We start from the raw sequence: 14235 nt of genomic DNA, 5'->3' as shown, positions 1-14235 counted from the left end.
GTATTCACACAGGGCACAGGGTGCACACAGTTTGGACATTGGGGTTGGGTAAGCTTCCAACCGAAGCCTGGGCCTTGAAGGATAGATTCACACTGGCTGATGAGGGAAGAGAAGCAGGGGGACCGGGTAGATGGGGACGAGCAGAGCCCAGGGGCTGCACCACTCTTGGGAGATCTCCCTATGGTAACCATATTTGTTTGCAGACCAGTACCAGGCATCTGGAACAGTGTAGGCACCGCAGTGGGCAGTCAAGACATACCCGCTTACTAAGTGAATGAGATACTTGGATGGTACTTAGTGGGCAATGGGACAGCAGGTTTAAATGGAGCCCATACCGGGAACTCTTGCCTATACAGGATTTGGGAGACAGTATGGTGAACTTTTTTTGGCAGAGAGGTTGAATTTTTGGAGGAAGTAGACAGAAATAAAGCTGGACAGATAAGGGTGAAGCTAGCTTAAGGAAGGGCTTGGATGCTACTCAAAGGATTACATCACATGTGCTGGGGAGATTTTAGGAGCCCTCTAAGCAGAAGGACCTGATAAAGTTATGGGGGGAGAGGCTGTTAGTCTGCGGTCTGGATTGGTGGGGATGACAGCCGACCCGGGAGAGGTGTTAGAAGGCAGTATTACAGAATGTCGGGCATGACATGGGCATAGGGTATTTGTTAAATAAGGAATTAAACTGTGGAAGGGTTATTGGGGCCAGGATGGGAGATTCAAGAAAGTTTTAGGAATGAGGGATCATTAGGAATTGTTTTTGAAGGGTAAGGAGTTAATCTGGAGAGTCTGGGGAAACTCCCCCCTGCCCCTTCCCTTTCTTAGGTGATGCCTTTCCAGCGGTGGTTTAGCATGAAGACACCGAGCAGAGACATGGTCCTCAGCTGTCATTTCCTGGCCACCTCCTTGGTGTGGTGGTCTTTCCTGGTGTCCTGGGTGGAAATAGAGCTGCCTGGAAGTAGAGCCTTGTCAGCACGCTCTTCGAAGTCTGGGTGCCCGGCACAAGCCAGGTGAGACGAGGTTCGACCTGCAGCCTCAAGTCCCCTCCTCCCCAGCTCCCCCACAGCCGCTCCTGCCCGCCCGACACCCACCTGCATTCACGGGCTCCCCTCACGTGGGGCCTGGACAGCCGGGGAGTGGGTCCTAGAGAGGGAGGGCTTCTCAGACTCTGCCATTCGGCCCTGGTTCTAGCCTCCTTAGCACTGGGTGGGATTTTCATGGTCAGCGCCCTTCTCGGTTCGCTCCTTCTGCTTGAACTTTCTGTTGCTGGTTATTCCCTGAGGCCCAGAAACGGGGTGTTTCCTATGCGTTTATCTTCACCGTCAGGGGTAAGGACAGGCAGGAGCGAACTCTGAACGTCTTGCCCTTGGGTTAGAGGGAAGATTTTAGCTTGATGAGCTTTTTAAAAAAACGTTGAGGAGGGGAGCCTGGGTGGCTCAGTCGGTTAAGCGTCCGACTTCAGCTCAGGTCATGATCTCGCAGTCCGTGAGTTTGAGCCCCGTGTCGGGCTCTGGGCTGATGGCTCGGAGCCTGGAGCCTGTTTCCGATTCTGTGTCTCCCTCTCTTTCTGCCCCTCCCCCGTTCATGCTCTGTCTCTCTCTGTCTCAAAAATAAATAAATGTAAAAAAAATAAAAAAACAAAAAACGTTGAGGAGAGTGCCAAGGAAAAGAAAAATCTAGGAGAAAACAGTGGTCTCGCAGTATGGAGGACGGTTTGGCTCACGGATCATGTTTCTGCAGTGGAGCCGTGAAGTGTCAGCACAGGCTGATCAGAAGGTCTATCTCTCTGCCGTCGTGGGTTGGCACGGGCTCTTGTGTTCCTCTCGGTATCTACATACTGTCCGCAAACTTTGGAAGTGGCTCGGGGACCTGATCCGCCAGAAATCACTAAAAGTGTCCTTCCTTCATACACCTGTCCGGCTCGGCCATCTTTCTCCTGTCTGGTGAGTGGTCATCGGGTTCTGATTGAGGAAGGTCAGTCAGCCTCCCGGGAAGTGGGTAAAGCTTGTTTCTTTGGTCTTCCTTTTCCTTAGTCTCAAGTTCCATCAGTAGTCACTTTCCTCACTTTCTCCTTTTCCTCTTTGGTTCTGAGCATTAGTGTCCCTTATGGTGCTTGCCCATGATTTCGGGATGTATGTTAAAAATTTTGTTCTTACTTGATTTCTTCCTGCAGTTCGGTTTCGCAGTATAAACCCCGGAAGTGGGATCAAGAAGCACTGTCTGCACCAAACGCACTTTGGACAAGGGGTAGAATGCACAATACGGGGAAGAATTACTTCCTTTTCTTGACCGCAGAGTGTAGAACATAACACGTAGGACCAGCTACATACTTTGTGAGGCCCAGTGCAAAATGCAGCTGTGGGGTCTCTTGGCCGAAGGTCATCAACCATTTCAAGATAGCGACGGCAGAGCAGGAGGCCCCTCTGGGTGCAGGGCCCTGTGTCTCCGTCCCAGTCACACAGCTGGACGCTGTCAGCTTGGACGTTGTGTTACGGGGTGACCACAAAACCACACCTTAGTCTCTGGGCCTGTTCCACTCCTTGAAAATTAGAGACGGTCTCCACCAGAGTCATCAGTATAGTTGTTTTCTTAGGAGCCCTCTGCCTTCACAGTTCCCAGGGTTTGGGAGCTGTTGGAGTTTTAAAATCTCAACCAAGCCACATGGACACCGTCTCATCAGAAGACCCAAAACTGAGCCGAAAACCAGCAGAGAGAGTGAACTGAACGAAGAGGGCTCCCTACCCGCAGCTGGCGATTTCTCAGCCACCCACCCCAAAGGCAGTGTCCCCGACTCTCCCCCTTGTTCTGTTCAGGTGTCTTTCTAGAGCCCTGGATCAGAGGTGTGTTTCATGGTGGAGGAAGTGAAGGGGTAGAATTGCGTGTGGAGAAGCAGAGAGGCAGTCTTGTATTTTGGTTCCTAAATTACACAGATGCCTCTTCTCCATTTTCTCTACAAATGTGCACTTACTGGGCTGTTTCGTAACAGTATTTCATTGTCTTTAACAAAGCTCTTCCTCCATCTGTGAAGCTGAAGTTTTAATAAAAATCTTCCTCCCTCTGGGAGCGTTGTGACTGATCATTTTTCCCCACAGTGTCGTTTCGGCAAATGCTGCTGGCGGGCACAGCGTCTGCGGCTGGTGGAGCCGTCTTCCTCAGTCTGGTGGAAGGGCAGTGACCGCTTGGCCCTACTCACGACACCGCTGCTGTGGGACCGCAGAGGGTCCTGGAGACTGCAGTCAGATCGCCAGGCCGGAGGCTCGCGGCCAGGCCCAGGGTGATGCGTTGGGAACACCTGACTCAGGTGTTCGGCCTATAAAAGTGTGGATGGGATGACAGCGTTAGAGAAGTGAGAAGTGAACGTCTAGAATGTTTTAAAAGCTACAGAAATCAATCAGGAACATTTTCATCAGGACAGCTTATCAAGGAAGGGAATGGTTTTCTTTTATGGGGCACAGGAACTAGTGATTACTGAGCACTCCCTACTTGCTGTGCTACACGCAGTGTGTGTGTGTGTGTGTGTGTGTGTGTGTGTGTCCTCACAACTCGGTGATGTAGGGGTTATTATCTCCACTGGAATCGTGAGACACTGTGGCTGGGGGGATACGTGGTGGAGGCAGAAGTGGGAGACGAGATCGCTCTTCTGCGGTGTCCACGTGTCCGTGAACCCCTCTCTTCTCAGGGTCTCAGTAAGGGGTCGGCTTCTCTAGATCTGGGGAATCTGCTCCGAAGTCTTCCTTCCGAACTAGTCTACTCCATGGTCTCTTAAAAGCACATTTATCTTTTGATCAGGGAGTGACCACCTTTGTAGGAATCCCCCGATCTGGATAACTGAATTCATACTGGAATCCTGATAACCAGCAAGAGTGTTCACTGTTCTAAGTTTCTATCGTTTCAACCTTCCTCATCACTAACCCTGATACAGACTGTAGGTCAGACGACTCCCATCCTGGGGAAGGAACCCTGGGCGTCCACCTTACACTGTCAGGACACAAGATTCTTCATAAAGTTTTATTTTTTTTAAGTATTTCATCCTTTCTCCACGTATAAAGATCCAAAGGATTGGTTGTTGTTGTTTTTTTCACTATTTCTGCATTTACTTTTCTCCTTTTTAATTATACAAGTATTACGGAGGATTGTTGCCAAAACACATAAAAAATATGGCTACAAAAATATACATATATATTCCCACATTAAGTAAACACTTAAGCACATTTTATAGTCTAGATACTGCTGGACATTATATACATACGTATACATACATCCATTTTTTAAAAGGATTATCCATTTTTTAACTTAATGCTATTTCTTACGCCTCTTTGCTAAAAAATAATAACTATTACATTCTGAAGAGTGAAGGTTAATAAATATTTCTTGGATGAATATATAATTTCCCTTGATCACTAGCTGCTTCGAAACCCCTACCTCAGGTATCTTTGAACACTATATTGCGTCAGACAAAAAGTATTTTGTCCCTGAGAGCAAAACAAAAAGTAATAGGGATCTCATTTTCTCCTCCTCCCTTCTAGCTCCTACACTTTGCTTTCATTCCCTTCTCTAGAGGTGCAGTGGGAAAGAAATTTTCAGATCCAACTCCTTCCTGGTTGGATAAACTCATCTGAAAAAAAGCCACACTTGGGCCATGTGCAAAACGGGAAGTGTTGGTAAGCCAAGTACTGATGAAAGCGAGATCTCATTGTTCCATTACCTGAAAATTGGAGCTGCAGAACAGTGGGTAAATATTTTCTCTTTTATGTAAAAAGTTAGGGAAGATAAGACTACGTTCATATTTGCAAGTATCATTAAGAAAAGGAAGGTTGTATAAGAAACTGAGGTAAAGGTGTTGGTGAGACCCGCAGAGATGGGGAAGGAGGGACCACAGACTTCAGGAACCTTCTAATACTCTCTCATTTTCCAGCCAAGTGAATATATTACTCATGCAAAAACTATATATCCTGCATTGTTTCTTAAATTCTTACTGTGCTGAGATTAGTGCAAATTGTCCTTCCTTGTTTTTTAATCATGGTTTTGCTTACACTGAACTGGTGTGATGGTTAATTTTATGGGTCAACTTGACTGGGCCATGGGGTTCCCAGATACTTGGTCACATATTCTGGATGTTTCCATGAGGGTGTTTTGGGGTGAGTGTAACATTTAAATCAGTAGACAGTAAACCACCTTGCCCCCCCAATGTGGGTGGGCCTCCTTCAATCAGTTGAAGGTCTGAATAGAAAAAATGGGCCTCCCTCCCCTGAAGAAGATGGAACTCCTCTTGCCAGACGGCCTTTGAGCCGGGACGGCCGTTTCTTCCTGCCCTCGGACTCCGTCTGAAACATTGGCTCTTCCTGAATCCCAAGGCTGCTGGTCTTTGGACCGGAACCACACCATTGGCTCTCCTGGGCCTCCCACTTGCTGCCTGCAGATCTGATGACTTCTCAGCCTCTATATCCACAGGAGCCAACCTATATATTCCACCCTACTCGTTCCGTTTCTCTGGAGAAGGCTGGCACAAGCAGTAAAGAGAGGATGGCCCAGGGTGAGGTGGTAGGAGTGTGGCTGGCTTGATGATTTCTGTCCAAAGACAAAACCAATCCAGAAAGCCTCAGTTTCCTCCTCGAATCAGTTTCCTGTTGAAAATAAAAGCCACCTGTGTGTCTCTTCCTTTACCCAGAAAGCCTGGGTGGGAAGGAGGAAACTTAGTTTGTTTTTCCCTCAGTGTTGCATTCCCAATATCAAGATGCATGTTGCAATATATATATATATATATATATATACACACACCATATATATATATATATATATATACACACCATATATATATATACACCACATATATATGTACCATATATGGTATATATATATATTTATAAACTATGTATATAAACTAGTTTAAGGGATGAATTGGTAGCTATTAATTATGTATTAGATGAAAGACTAGTATCTGTGAGGGACTGTACAGGCTTATACACCGTGGGAGGGCAACTTGGAGGCCATCACGGAATTCCACCTGCCTCGAGGAACAACAGGAGAGGTTGGGGCTGCGTGGAAGTTGCCGGCATCACTGATGATCGGGAGGAAGTTAATACAGTCAAGTGCCTGACACGACGGGTTCAGATCTTCCTGGTGGCAGAGAGGGGTTTGGGATGGTAATTTTAGAGGGGTTGACTCTCTGGTGGGGAGATGTGACCTAAGAGAACTTGTGCAGTGACAGAACGTGGACGTCGGTGTCATTGGGCGCCAGTCTGCACGGCATTGCTAACCGACCACTGAGAGACTGCTGTGTTTTCTCTTTAGCAGATTTCAGTTGGGATAAAATCTTTGCCATCTGGAATCTCATTTCAGAAAAAAATAAATCTTCCACTTCCACCCGTCCTCTCTCTACCTCATTCACGGGAAAGAAAAAAGATGACAGAAACCACCTTTGGTAGGGAGGAGTCTTGCCTCTCCATGGAACGTTAGTCTTTCTCAAACCGACTTATTTCTGACCGTGAAGACACAGGAAGTTCCTTCCTTCTGCCGGGGATGGCCAGGAGCAAACGTGAAACTCAAGGTTCACACTTGAAATTCAAGGCCGCTCATGAAAATGATGCACTGAGCTGCCCCAGGATCAGAGAACGTTCAAATGTGGAATCTCGATGTTTGATCTCAAAACATAGAAGCAATTTAGCCATCAGGACAAATTTTATCTGATGTTAAATCTGATTTTGGGGTTTCTGTTAGGGACTGCTACAAAAGAAGTGTGTGAGTTTCTTCTTAGGGGACAGATGACTAATCTATACAGAGGCAAAGAGACTTCTTAATTCAGCAGGCATTTACATGAGATAAGGGTTATTGTCTCCATTTAACAAAGGAAGAAATCAAGGCTCAGCGAGGCCATGGGAAAGCCAGAATTAGAACATTGGTTGTTGAGTTCCAAGGTTCATGGTGTTTCCAATCATCTGGTCCTATGCATTTTAGAGAACAGAATTTAGTAGTCCGGCATTTCAACGGATGGGGAGAATATGGACATTCAATAATATGGTGTTGAGAGTACTGGTGATCCTCTGGAAATAAGGTAGAGTTAGATCTGTATCTCTCATGTTAAAACACAGGGAAAAATCAGATACCTCAGAGATCTAGATACAAAAAAGAAATCATGAACATTGTAGAAGAAATGGCGTTCCTCTGTCACTCTCGCTCTTGTAGCAGGAAAAGGCACATCCAAGTCAGACATTGCACCAGAAGGCTGATCACTGGGGGGGCACACAGTCCAAAGTGTCCGCCTCCAAAATCCCTGCCAAGTTCCAAGGCAAATAAACCTGTGACATACCGACAGAAGGCCCCACGGACTCCTGTTTCCCCCAAGAGGAAGACCTGACAGGGAAGGAGAGAAGTGAGTACAGGATATAATAAGTTCACACGAGAGGAGACCCAGGGGGTTCATCCACTTGAAAAGATGCCCAACACTGACCGGAAGGCCAGCTAACACCCCCCGCTGCGGGAGCGTCTTTCCATGTGCAGACACCCACCGTCCGCTGGCGCGGGGTCAGCCGTGTTTCGGAGCCAGCCGCAGGGGGTGAGGGGCACCTGGCGGGTGGTCGTCCGGCGGGGCCCCAGGCCTCCGTCCCCCTTGCAACGGAGAGGCCCGCAGGAGGAGCGGCTCCTTAGGAAGACTGTGGACTTGGGGCGGCGCGTGGTGGGGGGGGGGAGGGGGGAGGGGGGAGGAGGGGCTCACGCTGGCCCTCTGAGGGGGTCCGAGCAAAAATCGGTTCGGTTCGCGCAGGTGCTTCTGCTTGAGGACAGCGTAGGGGGGGACAAGAAAAGCAGGCGCGGGGTCAGGCCGCGTTCGCCGCCCCAGGGGGGCCTCCAGCCTTCAGAAACTCGCCCTACCGGGAGTGGGGTTCGAACCCACGCGGGCACCTGCCCATTGGATCTTAAGTCCAACGCCTTAACCACTCGGCCATCCCGGTGGCTGGGCTTCTGCCCCCGGCAACTGTTTTTTTGTTGCAAGCACGGTATTCGCGCCGCGCAGGAAGGAAGCCCGGGTTTCTGATTTTGGGGGTTGCATCGGACGTGAGGCGGGGCGTCGCAGAGGAACCGCCCCCCCCCCTGCTTTTGGGGGGCGCCCACGCGACCCCCCCCCCCCCCCCCGCCCCGAGCTCACTGCCTGGGCCTCAGAGAAGTAGCTCTTTCTGTGTGGTACGAAAAGAAAAACGAACGGGGGAGGGACGGAGAGCAAGAGCCCCCGCCCCCACCCCTGCCCCGGTGCACCTGCTCCCTCCGCTCCCCGCCGCCGCCATCCGGACTCGCTTGAGAGGCCGCGGTTTTCCTGAGCTCGTACCCATCCCCCCCCAAGTCCCAGACCTCCCGTCCCCCTCCCTCTCCCGTCCCCCTCCCCCCCTCCCCAACCCGGGGCTGGGCAGCGGGGCTGGGGCCCAAGGGACGTGAGGTTAAACGAGCTCGCCCTGGCGGTAGATTTGGAAATCCCTAGCGGACACAGTTCACATGCGTGACTCCGATTTTAATGGCAAGGGGCTGTAACTGCCAGCCCAGTGTGTCCCCGAAGGAGCGGAGGGTGGCACCCCGCACCTCCGGTATAGGGTAGGCCCCAAGAATGCCAACCCCACCGGGCACACTCGGGTGACCACCGCCCTCCGTCTGCGGACCACACTCCGCCAAGGGCGCTACAAGTCGTCGCGGGGAATGTATGCATCCGATGGGACATTTGGGGTCTCCTGAGCTGAAATGAGATCTGGAGGGCGCTACCCAACACCTAGCGTGTGACAGGGCCCTCAGGGAACCGAAGGGAGGCACCACAGTGTGAGGGGGTCATGTCTGCCCTACCGGACAAGCAGAGATGACTCTTCCAGAATGTCCGTTGATGGACCCAACCAACCCTCGTTTTGAATGTTCAGACTGGCCGGATCCACATTCAGATCTTTCTCTCTGGCTGATAAATTCACCCACAAGGAGTGGCCCCCTCAAGTCCTCCGGTTGGCCGGCTCTGGGTTCTGTCTCCGGCCAGATCAAGGTTCAACTCCTAGAAAGGAGACAGGGCCCAGGGGTCCTGCACTTAACAAGCCCAGAAGGAAACCCAGACGTCTCAGCGCTGGGGTGAGAACTGGGTTGAGGCTGGGGTTGGACACCACTGCTGCTTCCACAAAAAAAAAAAAAAACAGATCTGAGATAGCATCCTACAGGTATGGACAGACACAAAGGTTCCCAGAACATTCCATTACTGTTGTTCTGAACACGGGCTACACGGTAGAATCAGCTAGTAAGTTTAGTTCCCAAATGTGAAAGTAAAAAATAAAGCTACCAGAAGTCCATGAGGAGAACTTTAAACCCCTTCAAGAGCACAGTCGATAAAGACATAAGACTCTAGCATTTGCTTCCATTACAACGGAGAATGTGTAAAATAAAGGACATGAGAGAAATATAAATAGATAAATGGGATGATGGGTGAGTGTATCTAAGTTGTCCCAAAGTAGCAAGGGCCAGATAGATAGATGATACCGCAGCAAAAAGCCACGAGCGGCAGCAAGGTCAGAAGGAAGTGGGCAAGTAGGAGGAAAGGGACGCAGGCTTCCGCCTCCACCCGTGAAGGATGCGTGCCTGTAGGAGCCGCGCTTCCCTCGTGGGCAGCAAGGAGTCGGACAGGAATTGTGACATTTGCTGTCAGTGCAGGGACCCCATCCCCGGCAGCGGGGGGGACGGAAGAGGTGAGTCTCACAAAGGTTTTAGCTTAGGGCCTAGAGGCAGCTTCTAGCCCCAGCACGGCGGAGGGCGAGGGCGGAGGGCGATCCAGAGCCAGGCGGGGTCCCCGCATTGGGAGCACAAACAGCATCTCGAGGAGGCCAAAGCGGTCAGGATACAGGGGGCACAGGACACCGGAGAGGAGAAAGCCACGCACGGAGAGGGCTCCCAGGTGGGGTCCATACCAAGGCATAACCTTAGGTTTGGATCCCCCCCCCCCAATAAAATATCCAGGTAAGCCACAGGAGGCACAAATGGATCCCGAGGAAAATGTTACTTGAACCTGGAGGAAAAGGGATGCGTCGTGAAGCAGTTGGGGATTTAGAAACGCCAGGGCCTGCAGTGTCATGGAATGGAAACCAGTCTGACGGACCCGTTTAGCTAGAGAGATTTCCAGGCGGAACCGCGAGGGTGCTGCTCAGGTTTCAGTGAAGGGGAGGACTGTCAAACACAAACGAGCCACAACTCAGAGGGCTTGAAAGACAAGCTGTTCGTCATGCCCAGCGGCTCCACGATGAAAAGCGATGCCGACGTTAAGAAAGAAATGGCTTTCAGGCAAGAATTAAATCCAGAGCGCTGTCAGAAAATGCGGCCTCAAGATGAAGCCACAGGCGTGATTGTAAAATCTTTCGTTGGCACTCCAAAGGGAGTGAAGGCGGTATCTCAGCAGAAAAACCTCTGAGCCTCTTAAGGAGGACTTGCCCCGCCCGTCCCATCCACAAAAGCACAACTCTTGCGGGTGTGATGCCACGGCAGCTCGATTGGAAGCCAAGGCAAGCAAGGGCTTGTTTGTTTGCCTGAGGTCTGCGGATGTGGCTTTTTTTTTAATACAGAGGTTGGCCAACTTTTTCTTCAACGGGCCAGTGGACCATACAGTCAGCGTCTGTCGAAGCTACTCAAATCTGCTGTTGTAAGCAGGAAAGTGGCCGCAGATGATGTGAAAAGAATTCGTGTGGCCGTGTTCCAATAAAACTTGACAAGAACAGGGAGCTGGCCAGATTTGTCCTATGGGTCACAGTTTGCCAACTCCCCCTATACAAGGATAAACTCCAACAACGTTCACGAGATCGCAGGTCTTTCAAGAGCAGGGTGGTTGAACGCAGCTTGAACTAAAGGGACAGAGGACCTGGAAAAACGAAAAGAAAAAGCAAATGAAGACAGGGGCCGGAACCTCCCAGACCACAGGCAGGAGGTCGGCTAAGGCGACTCTTCAGCTGCAAGTAGGAGAGAATTTCCGCCAGTGGGACGGCTGATCCCGAGGGCGCAGCCAAGGGTCCGGGAGACCGATTCCCAGACAGCAGCGCTGAGTCCTAATCAGGAAGCGTCATGTGCCCACCGGCGCCTAGGATCGCCGTGGACCCGCGTGCCTCCTGTGTTGTTCCTTTTGCACGCGAGTGTGCACACAGCGTGCCCCGTGCCTCCTGTGCCCGTCTGCTGGGAGGCAGGGAGCTCCCAAGGTGCATAGGTGTTCGAGTTAAGGACAATCCTACTCGAGGATTCCTCCCCGAGGAAGGAGCCTTCCCTGGTGTCGATGACCCCATCCTGGGCTCCACGTAGATTAAGGGGTGACATTTCATAAAACAATATGCGTCAGGTAGGGATGGGACATCAGGCTCCGTGGCTTAGTTGGTTAAAGCGCCTGTCTAGTAAACAGGAGATCCTGGGTTCGAATCCCAGCGGGGCCTTCCTCTTTGAGGTTTTACAAAGCGAAATTGTCCAAGGCAAATACAGGCAATGGGTAAAAAATAAGCAAAGCAAATCAGAACTTGGGTTTTATACCTGATGGAAGCCTCAGATGTCGAGTCTACCTGTCTGAGGCGTTTTGTAGAAGACTGAGAAGATTATTCACCATGAATTGGCAAAGCTATGCTGTGAACTAGACGCGAGGCATAATTTTCTAATTTTAAACCTCTATAGCTACGCTCCACATTTCCCAAAGAAGCTCGCAGTCGCAGCATTTTGCTTTTAAAGCAATCCACAAAGAAGGCAAGAAAAGGAGACAAACCGTGCATGTCGTGCAAACCGAGTGCCGCGATAACCACCCCTCCTTCTCCCGTGATTGTGGATTCTAGGACGCCACAGAATATTTTGAAAAGCCCAGTGACGTGATGGAATCTTGGAAGATTAAGAAGAATGGCGATGGAACCAACCAAAACCGAGGACAAGAAGTCTAACAGGCGACTGGAGGCAGCTGGGACTGGAAGTACTTAGATCAAAATAAAACGCTGGAAAACAAAAAAAAAAATCAAATCCTAGAATAGAATTTTAATGTTTTAGCCGATCTTTTCCTTTTGATGTGCGAGGATGCCTCTTAAGGCGGTCCAGTCTGCAAAGGCACCCCCTCCTCCACACAACATTCGTCGTCAAGCAGGGGGTGGCACGGTTCTCAGCTGCTTTGCTCCTTCCCGGAAGGACCAGAGAGGGGGCACGACCGCTCCTTTTGTGAGCTTTCGGGAGGACGCGTGACAGGATTTGTGGGCCCAGCGTGAAACGAAAACGCAGGGCTTTCTGTTGAAAAGTTATTGAGAATTTCAGACCAGGAGTGGTAGAACATTAAAGTTGGGCGTGTGGTTTGCCAGCCGTGACGCTGGCCCTCTTTGGGAGTCTGGTTTTTTTGCCCAAAGACTGGATTTTATTTTTTTTTTTAATTTTTTTTTCAACGTTTATTTATTTTCTTTGCGACAGAGACAGAGCATGAACGGGGGAGGGGCAGAGAGAGAGGGAGACACAGAATCGGAAACAGGCTCCAGGCTCTGAGCCATCAGCCCAGAGCCCGACGCGGGGCTCGAACTCACGGACCGCGAGATCGTGACCTGGCTGAAGTGGGACGCTTAACCGACTGCGCCACCCAGGCGCCCCCCAAAGACTGGATTTTAAAGGACTCCTGAAAGTGGAATGCAGTCCAAGGTGACGGTCAATGAGACCCAGTGCTTTTAGAAGCCCCGGGAGCTGGAGGGTACTGACTGGAGAACGTGGCACTCGAGAAAACCGTCGCGCTGTAAGAACTGTGAAAACAAACTCGGTGAGAGGGCCTTCTCTTTTCCCAAACAACTCCTCCTTCCAGGTCCCCGTCAGTGTCCCCTGGCCTGGTGACCGGGCGCACAAAACAGACACCTTGTCTCGGGGTGTCCCCATGACTCTCTAACTCGGGAGAGGAAGGGACGGAGCTGTGCACAGGAGACCATAGATAAAGCGAATAGAAGGCTGACAGGTGTCTACGTGACACACGGCATTGGCTTGTTGGAAGAGAAAAGGGTTTACTCGGCCGCGCGTGTGTTTCTGCCTGGTTTCGAACCAGGGACCTTTCGCGTGTGAGGCGACTGTGATAACCGCTACACCACAGAAACCCCCGCGTGTGGCCTGGGCCGGTGGCGCTCACCTCGGTTTCCTGCGTTCATCGGCGCTGGTTCCTAAAAGTCTGGGGTCTTCTCTCTACTCACGTTTGCGTAGTCAGTGTCCACAACCGCATTTTAAACTTGATCCAAAACAAGCACCACGCTGAGGTTAGGAGGTATCCCGTTCCCAGACATTTTTAAGTGTTTAAATTCTATGAGCCTTATGCTAAAACCATGACCACGATCAGAATGATCTCGTTCCTCCCCACCCTCCACGTGCTCCCGGGCGTGGCTCTCAATCTATTCCCTGCCCAGCTTGAAATTCAAAACTTCACTCCCTTTCACACAATTCCACACACATTAACCATTTTCTTTTCTAATATACGCATTTATTAGTTTTCAATAGACTTGCTAAAGAGCAGTTTAGGGTTCACAGCAAAACTGAGTACAAGGTAGAGACGGTGACCGAGAGTTCCTATCACGAAAGGGAGTTGGATTTTGTCAACGGCTTTTTTTGCAGCTACCGATCTGATCACGCGCGCTTTCTCTCTTAGCCTGTTGGTGTGATGGATTACATTAAGTGATTTTGGATCTTGAACCAGCCTTACACACCTGGAATAAATCCCACTGGGTCATGGTGTATAATTCTTTTGATACGTTGTTAGATTCAATTTGCTAGTATTTTGCTGAGGATTCTTGTATCTGTGTTCATAAAGATGACAGTCTGTGGTTTTCCTTTCCGGCCGTGTCTTTGTTTGATCCTGATGTTAGGATGATGCTCGCCCCACTAAGTTTGGAAGCGTTTCCTCTGCTTCTGTCTTTTGAAAGAGATTGTAGAGAAGTGGTATTATTTCTTCCTTAGATCCTTGGCAGAATTCACTGTGAACTTCCCTGGGCCTGAAATTTCTGTTTTGGGATAGTATTTCTTATTGATTCAATTTCTTTAACATGTGGAGGCCTATTGAGGGTCATTGTTTCTTCTTGTGTGAATTTTGGCAAATTCTGTCCTCACAACTTCAGTCGGTCCATTTCGTCTAGGTTATCTGAATTGTGGGTATAAAGATTGTGCATAACATCCCTTTATTGTCCTTGGGATCTATCGTTTTGTCCTTTCTTTCATTTCTGCTATCACGAATCTGCGTCCCTTCCCTTGTTTTTCTTAGTCTAGTGA

At 50.0% G+C, this 14235-nt stretch overlaps 1 long non-coding RNA gene and 3 other non-coding genes across 5 annotated transcripts; 2 read left to right on the top strand and 2 right to left on the bottom strand.

Annotated features, from left to right (window-relative positions):
- The first annotated feature begins 1793 nt into the window (after positions 1 to 1793).
- LOC121020379 (uncharacterized) lies at positions 1794 to 3060 on the top strand. Of its 2 annotated transcripts, none has more exons than XR_005786099.1 (2): positions 1794 to 1940; positions 2314 to 3060. It is a non-coding gene; the product is annotated as an uncharacterized LOC121020379 (long non-coding RNA). The 2 variants fall into 2 exon arrangements; XR_005786098.1 differs by having other exon boundaries at positions 2171 to 3060.
- A 4800-nt stretch (positions 3061 to 7860) lies between these two features.
- On the bottom strand, positions 7861 to 7943 carry TRNAL-UAA (transfer RNA leucine (anticodon UAA)). The gene has a single exon. It is a non-coding gene; the product is annotated as a tRNA-Leu (tRNA).
- A 3397-nt stretch (positions 7944 to 11340) lies between these two features.
- On the top strand, positions 11341 to 11414 carry TRNAT-AGU (transfer RNA threonine (anticodon AGU)). The gene has a single exon. It is a non-coding gene; the product is annotated as a tRNA-Thr (tRNA).
- A 1589-nt stretch (positions 11415 to 13003) lies between these two features.
- Positions 13004 to 13076, bottom strand: TRNAV-CAC (transfer RNA valine (anticodon CAC)). Its single transcript has one exon. It is a non-coding gene; the product is annotated as a tRNA-Val (tRNA).
- Positions 13077 to 14235: the final 1159 nt, after the last annotated feature.

The sequence above is a fragment of the Herpailurus yagouaroundi genome, unplaced genomic scaffold (genome assembly GCF_014898765.1).
Source record: "Herpailurus yagouaroundi ecotype Mexico unplaced genomic scaffold, PumYag 250, whole genome shotgun sequence".
In the NCBI taxonomy this organism is placed as follows: domain Eukaryota; kingdom Metazoa; phylum Chordata; class Mammalia; order Carnivora; family Felidae; genus Herpailurus; species Herpailurus yagouaroundi.
This window is presented reverse-complemented; position numbering and strand designations above follow the sequence as displayed.